Here is a 7219-nt window from a genome sequence, read left to right as displayed (position 1 = left end):
AACTTGTGGGCGAGGGAACCTTCCTTTCCTTGAGAAAAAAGAAAGAAGAGAAAATAAAGATATGGAGCCTTACGGCTCGTTATTGCTTACCGGGGAGTAGGTGCTGCACAAAGTTTCAGATCACATATGCAAAAAATAGAAAGCATGAAATTGACAAGATGTGCGGAGCATATGAGCTTTACTTATGCACGGGGTCTGCGCCCGGCTTTGTACAAAGGATTACATGCAACAGCGGCAAGACTTGTATAAAAGGTGGTTGCCGGAACAGGTTCCGGCAACCGCGCCTTATGGGTAAAACTTACGAAGATGCTCAATGTTCCAGGAATTGCTCACCGGAATGCTATCTTCGGTCTCAAGGCGGACAGCGCCAGGCCTAGTGACTCGTTTCACCCGGTAAGGGCCTTCCCACTTCGGCGTCAACTTGTTGGAATTCTTGGCGGACTGAACACGCCGAAGAACAAGGTCGCCTTCCTCGAGACTTCTGGCGTTAACTTTGCGGCTATGGTAGCGGCGCAAAGCTTGCTGGTAGCGAGCAGCTCGTACAGCAGCCTGAAGATGGTCTTCCTCAAGGAGTAGCGCGTCATCTTGTCGCAGCTGCTCTTTCTCAAGCTCATCATAAGCGAGCACTCGAGGTGACCCGTATACGAGTTCCGTGGGGAGAACTGCCTCTGCTCCATAGACTAGAGCAAAAGGTGTCTGGCCAGTGGCTCGATTTGGCGTCGTCCTGATCGACCAAAGAACCACCGGCAGCTCCTCGATCCAGTTTCTTCCGCACTTGTGCAGCCTGTCGAAAGTCCTGGTCTTGAGCCCACGCAGCACTTCAGCATTTGCCCTCTCCGCTTGACCGTTGCTTCTCGGGTGAGCAACAGAAGCGAAGCAGACCTTGGCGCCAAGATCTTGGACGTACTGCATGAAGGTGCGGCTCGTGAATTGCGTACCGTTGTCGGTGATTATCCTGTTAGGGATCCCGAAGCGGCAAACAATCGACCTGAAGAACTTGACTGCTGACTGTGCTGTCACCTTCCTCACTGCTTCCACTTCCGGCCACTTTGTGAACTTGTCAATTGCAATGTACAAGTACTCAAAGCCCCCGACTGCTCGGGGGAAGGGGCCGAGGATATCGAGCCCCCAGACCGAAAATGGCCAGGATAAAGGGATCGTCTGGAGAGCTTGAGCTGGTTGGTGTATCTGCTTGGATTGGAACTGGCACGCTTCACACTTGGTTACTTGTGCAGTTGCATCCTGGAGGGCTGTCGGCCAAAAGAAACCTTGCCGGAATGCTTTGCCGGCAAGTGCTCTTGCGCCAATGTGGTGACCACATATGCCTCCATGTATCTCTGCCAACAGCTTTTGTCCGTCTTCCCGGTGAATACACTTCAATTTCACACCGTTGAGTCTTCTTCTGTACAGTGTGTTGTCGACAAACTGGTACATACTTGACTGTCGGGCTACTCTTTCCGCTTCTTCTTGCTCTTCGGGAAGTTCTCCTGTCTGAAGGAAACGGACAATCTGCTGTGTCCATGCTAGAGCTTGTGGCTCGACAACAAGGACTAAAGGCAAATCTGCTGCTGCGGGAACATCCGCTTCTATGGCGAGGACTTGCGGCTCTGCCGGAGCTTGACGTTCCCCAGCAAGCTTGCCGGAGCAAAACTTGTCGGGAGCTTCTGCTTCAATGGAACAAACCCTAGGGCTTGCCGGAGCAGACTGCTCCTCAGCGCTCTTGGCGTTGATCTTGGGGACCTTCTTGGCGGCGGCTTCGGGAAGCTCTGCCGGAAAATAGTCACCAGAAATCAACTTCCTCTTCTTGCTCTGTCCAGTTGATGGCGTTACAGTCGGTTGAGTCAGCTTGAGCACAAAGATCCCTGGTTCGACAGGTAACTTAAGTGCAGCGCACTTTGATAGGCCATCGGCAATGGCGTTCTGAGCTCTTGGAACATGCTCCATCTGTAGGCCGTCAAAGTGCTCTTCTAGCTTTCTCACTTCGTCGACGTAGGCTTCCATAAACGGACTCTGATAGCTCTTGTTCACTTGGCGGACGACAAGCTGCGAGTCACCCCTGACAATGAGCTTCTTGATCCCAAGGTCTGCCGCGATCCTGAGACCGGCAAGCAAGCCTTCATATTCTGCAGTATTGTTTGTTGCTTGCTCCTTGGGAAAGTGCATCTGGACTACGTACTTGAGGTGCTCTTCGGTGGGTGCGACAAGCAGCACGCCAGCGCCGGCGCCTTGCAGCGAAAAGGCACCATCAAAGTACATCAGCCACTCTTTGCTTGCTTCCTCGACGGGGATGCTCGTTTCCGGAATTTCTTCATCTGGTGTTGGCGTCCATTCTGCTATGAATTCTGCCAATGCTCTGCTTTGGATAGTTGAAGTACTCTCAAACTTGAGGCCAAAGCTTGACAGTTCCAGTGCCCACTCAACAATCCTGCCTGTCGCTTCTGGATTCTGTAGTATCCTCTTCAGCGGAAAACGAGTGACAACTGTGATCTCATGTGCTTGGAAGTAATGGCGCAGCTTTCTCGAGGCCATGAGAAGGCCGAAAAGCAATTTCTGCACGCCAGAGTACCTTGACCTAGCCCCCCGCAGAAGGGAACTGACAAAGTAAAGTGGGCGCTGTACCATTCTCTTCTATATCTCCTCGCGCGTTTGCGCAGATCCATCCTTGTCAGGACCAAAGCTTGTCGGGGAAGCCCCCTGCTTGTCGCTGGATGCGCCTGCCGTGGTTGCTGGCTCGTCATCTGCCTCCCTCTCTGCTACTAACGCATCACTAACCACTTGATTGGTTGCCGCTATATACAACAGCAACTTCTCTTGTGGCTTAGGTGCGACATGTGTTGGAGTGGAGGACAGGTATCTCTTCAAGTCTTGCAGCACAGCCTCCGCTTTCGGAGTCCATTTCATTGGACCTGCCTTTTTCAATATTTTGAAAAGCGGCAGGGCGCGCTCAGCAGACCTAGAGATAAACCTGCTGAGAGCAGCCACGCAACCGGCAAGTCTTCGTACATCCTTGACGCGCTTGGGTGCTTCAATCTGCTCAATGGTCTTGATCTTGTCGGGATTGGCTTCGATTCCCCGCTGAGACATGAAGAACCCGAGAAGCTTGCCGGAGGGGACTCCAAACACACACTTCTCGGGGTTGAGCTTGAGGCTGATCTTGCGCAGATTTGCAAAGGTCTCGTCTAAATCTTGAATCAGAGTTGCCTTGTCCTTGCTCTTGACCACTATGTCATCCATGTAGGCTTCCACATTTCTGTGTATTTGTGGCTCAAGAGCGACATGGACTACCCTTGCAAATGTTGAACCAGCATTTTTTAAACCGAAAGGCATTCGTATGAAACAGTACGTGCCACATGGAGTGATGAATGCGGTCTTCTCCTCATCCTCTTCTGCCATGAAGATCTGATGGTATCCTGAGTATGCGTCAAGAAACGTGGAGTCAACAATCTGGTCAATGCGCGGCAAAGGAAATGGGTCTTTGGGACAAGCTTTGTTAACATCGGTAAAGTCGATACAAAGTCTCCATTTCCCGTTCGCCTTGCACACGACTACAGGATTGGCCAACCACGTAGGATGGAGCACTCCTCTGACAAGGCCTGCTGCTTCCAACTTCTTGATCTCTTCTGCGATGAATTCTTGGCGCTCCACTGCTTGCTTCCTGACCTTCTGCTTGACGGGCCGCGCATGAGGACAAACGGAAAGATGGTGCTCAATTACTTTCCTGGGTACACCGGGGATGTCAGACGGTTGCCACGCAAACACGTCGACGTTCGCCCGCAGGAAAGCAATGAGCGCACTTTCCTATTTAGGGTCGAGAGTGGCACTGATGGTGAAGGTACCACCAGTGCCGTCCTGCTTGGCGGACACCTTCTTGGTCTCTGGCGGAGCTGCCATTGTCTTCTTACACTTGCCGGTGGAGCTCGATGGTGCGTCCTCGACGGCAGCGCAGCACTCCGAAGAGGTGCGCTTGCCGGAGTGGGCATCAGAACTCTTGCCGGACTTGGTCTTCTTCTTCCCCCCGGGAGCTTCAACGGCAGGTGACTTGCAATCTGCTGCGGCTGCCGCTTCCCGGTAGATCTTGTCGGCGCAGATAAGAGCATCCTTCTTGTCGCCAGGGACAGAGATGATGCTTATCGGGCCTGGCATCTTCAGCATGTTGTATGCGTTGTGAGAGGCTGCCATGAACTTGGCGAGTGCTGGACGGCCGAGTATCCTATTGTAAGGCAATGGAAAATCGGCAACGTCAAAAGTGACCCTCTCAGTCCTGAAGTTCACCTCGCTGCCAAATGTTACTGGCAACGTGACCTTCCCCTTCGGCTTGCTCCTTCCCGGGGTGATTCCTTGGAATGTGTCGGTCTCTTCAAGCTCGCTGTCAGGGATCTGGAGTTTCTGGAGTACAGCGGAGGAGATCAGGTTCAAGGCGGCCCCGCTGTCAACTAGCATCTTAGTGACCTTGAGGTTGCGGATAGTTGGTGAAACCAACATCGGCAAGCACCCGACCGCAGTTGTGCGATCAGGATGGTCCTCAATATCAAAGATGATAGGCGTGCTGGACCATTTTAGAAGCTTGCGTGACTCGACAGGTGGTTCAGCCGCATTGACTTCCCGCACCCACTGCTTGAGTTGGCGGTGCGAAGTATGCAGAGAAGCACCGCCGTCAACGCACAAGACCTCTGTGGCTTTCTGGAACTCCTGCTCACTGGTCTCGACAGCATCCATGTCTTCGTCGTCGTCGTCATCTTCATCCTTGTCGCGGCCGCGGGGAGGCCTGTCTCCTTGCCACTGCTTGGCCTTGCCGCGGCGTCCTCCCCGGCCGACGCGCTTCTTGCCGGATTCTCCAGCGCCTCCTTGGGCCCTCTCCTTGTCGCGTCGCTCGTATTCAGCCTTTTGCTGCTGGACAAGCTGCTCGACCTTCTTGCAGCTCTGGAGGTCATGGCCCTTGGTGCGGTGGATCTTGCAGTACTGCTTGTCGGTGTCGTCCTGCTTGTCGGTGACCGCCACAGTCTGGCAGTTGGTGCATGCGGCAATCTCCTTGACGGAGCTACCAGCTTTGGCTTTCTTGGCGCCACCTTCGTTGCCGGACTGCTCAATGACTAGCACATCTTTGCCTTTCTTCTTCCTGTTGTTCCACCGCCGGTTTTTCTTTGTCAGGGCAGCATCCTCGCTATCAGATCCTCCTGCTCCTGTATTCTCTCCGGGGAGTTTCCTTCCTTCCTCAGCACGTGTACACTTGTCGGCCAGGGCATACAGCTCACTGACGTCTCTGATCTTGCACATCGCCATCTCCTCCCGCATCCTGCGGTTACGCACGTTCTGATGGAACGCGCTGATGACCGCGGCAGGGTGGACATCTGGGATGTTGTGATGTACACAGCTGAATCTCTGAATGTACTTGCGCAGGGGCTCTCCTTCCTTCTGGGCGAGTAGATGAAGGTCACTCTCTTGGCCATGGGGTTTGTGGCCGCCTGTAAAGGCGCCGACAAACTGATGGCATAGGTCTGGCCAGGAGAATATGGAGTCGTCCGGCAAGTGCATGAGCCAGGACCTGACGTTGGGCTTGAGCACCAGCGGGAAGTAGTTGGCAAGGATCTTGTCGTCCCACCCCCCGGCAGCCTGCACCGTGATGGTGTAGATGCTGAGGAACTCCGACGGATGCGACTTGCCGTCGTACTTCTCTGGTACGTCTGGTTTGAAATTCTTCGTGCTGGGCCACTGGACTTGCCGCAGCTCACGAGTAAACGCAGGGCAACCTACCGCGTACGGCAAGTCGCCTGGTTCCCCTGGCGCATGCATGTCGACAGAAGGCCCAGCGCGCTGGTCTGATTGACGTCGCGCTTCTCTTTGGCGCTCGATGCGAGTACGAGCGTCTTCTTGCTGTCGTTCGTGAAGAACTTGGTGCTGATCGCGACGAGCTCGTGGATCTGATGACGCGGTGGAGTCGCTGTCGAGGTGGATCCGGCGAGTCGGCGATCTTGGCCTTCGGGGCAGAGAGTGCACAGTGGTTGCACCCCCACCGGTCTTGTCGCCACCGGCTCGTGCCTGGCTGACTTGCCGCGGCTGCGACGTGCTCGGCTGCCGTTGAGTGTCGCCGTTGGCGAAGCCGATGAGACTCTGAATGGTGGCCCTCCAGTCGTCGATCTTGTCTGCCGTTGGAGGGTAGTCCAGGAGCAGTTGAGCTCGTGCCAAAGCTTCTGTTGTAGTGGCGGGTAGCGGTGGCGAACGGTGCGAGGAGCGGGATATGCTCGGACTTCTAACTATGTTAGAAGGAGCAGTATCCCGTCCAGGCGACCGTGCCTCGCTCGTGCCAGCATGTTGGCGTGCATGCTGGTCTTGAGCACTCCGAGATCCACCAGCTCGATCTTGGTCCAGCAAATGCATGGTACCGTGAGTACCATGACGCTGCCGGTCCCGCGCCTCCTGAGACGGGCGCGGTGCATGTACGGACGCCGAGGTCTTGGAGTGCGCCCGGTCGTTGTGGGAGCCGGCTACGCCGCCGATGGGCAGCGCAGCCTTGTCCTTGGACCTGGCAGCACCGTGAGCTCCCTTGTCGACGCCCGTTCTTCCGCCGGCGTCTGCCCCATCAGCCGTTTGCTCCGGCGGTGGTGGGTTCGGCGCGGATGGAGCAGCCGCCTCCGAAGCCTTCTTCTTCGGCGGCATGTCGATGAAGATGATGAAGATCTAGCTCGTGTGAACGCTGTATCTGGTTCACACAACCTCGACGCCCCCTACCTGGCGCGCCAAAGATGTCGGGGGACTAATCCACGAGCACCTATGAGACCGGCGGACCGAGTCCCTTTCGGTTCGGCGGGGGCGAGGGTCGCACGAAGAGCGGATCGAGGCGAAGCACACGAGCAGTTTACCCAGGTTCGGGCCGCACGGATGCGTAAAACCCTACTCCTGCTTTGTGGTTTGTATTGAGTTCTTGCTCGGGAGCGCAGAGTGCTACAGTACACCCCAGCAGCTAACGAGACCGAGCCTGAGTGTTCTCTTCTTCCCCCCTCCCCCTCTCTACATTTTGCATGGGCCTCCTTTTATATGCTCAAGGGGTCACCAACAGGTGGCAACGTAGACAAGGGTAAAAATGGAAAGGTGTTGCGGTTGGTACAGCTACCTGCTACAGTGTATCATACCTAACCCTGACGGCAGGGGACAAGGGCATTAAATGCCCGTCTGCGTCGCCTAAATAGTGCAAAATGGGGCCGTCAGGGACACCACCGCTCGC

Source organism: Triticum aestivum, chromosome 1A (assembly GCF_018294505.1).
Source record: "Triticum aestivum cultivar Chinese Spring chromosome 1A, IWGSC CS RefSeq v2.1, whole genome shotgun sequence".
Taxonomy (NCBI): Eukaryota; Viridiplantae; Streptophyta; class Magnoliopsida; order Poales; family Poaceae; genus Triticum; species Triticum aestivum.
The sequence above is the reverse complement of the archived record's forward strand: the minus strand, read 5'-3'. Positions refer to the sequence as shown.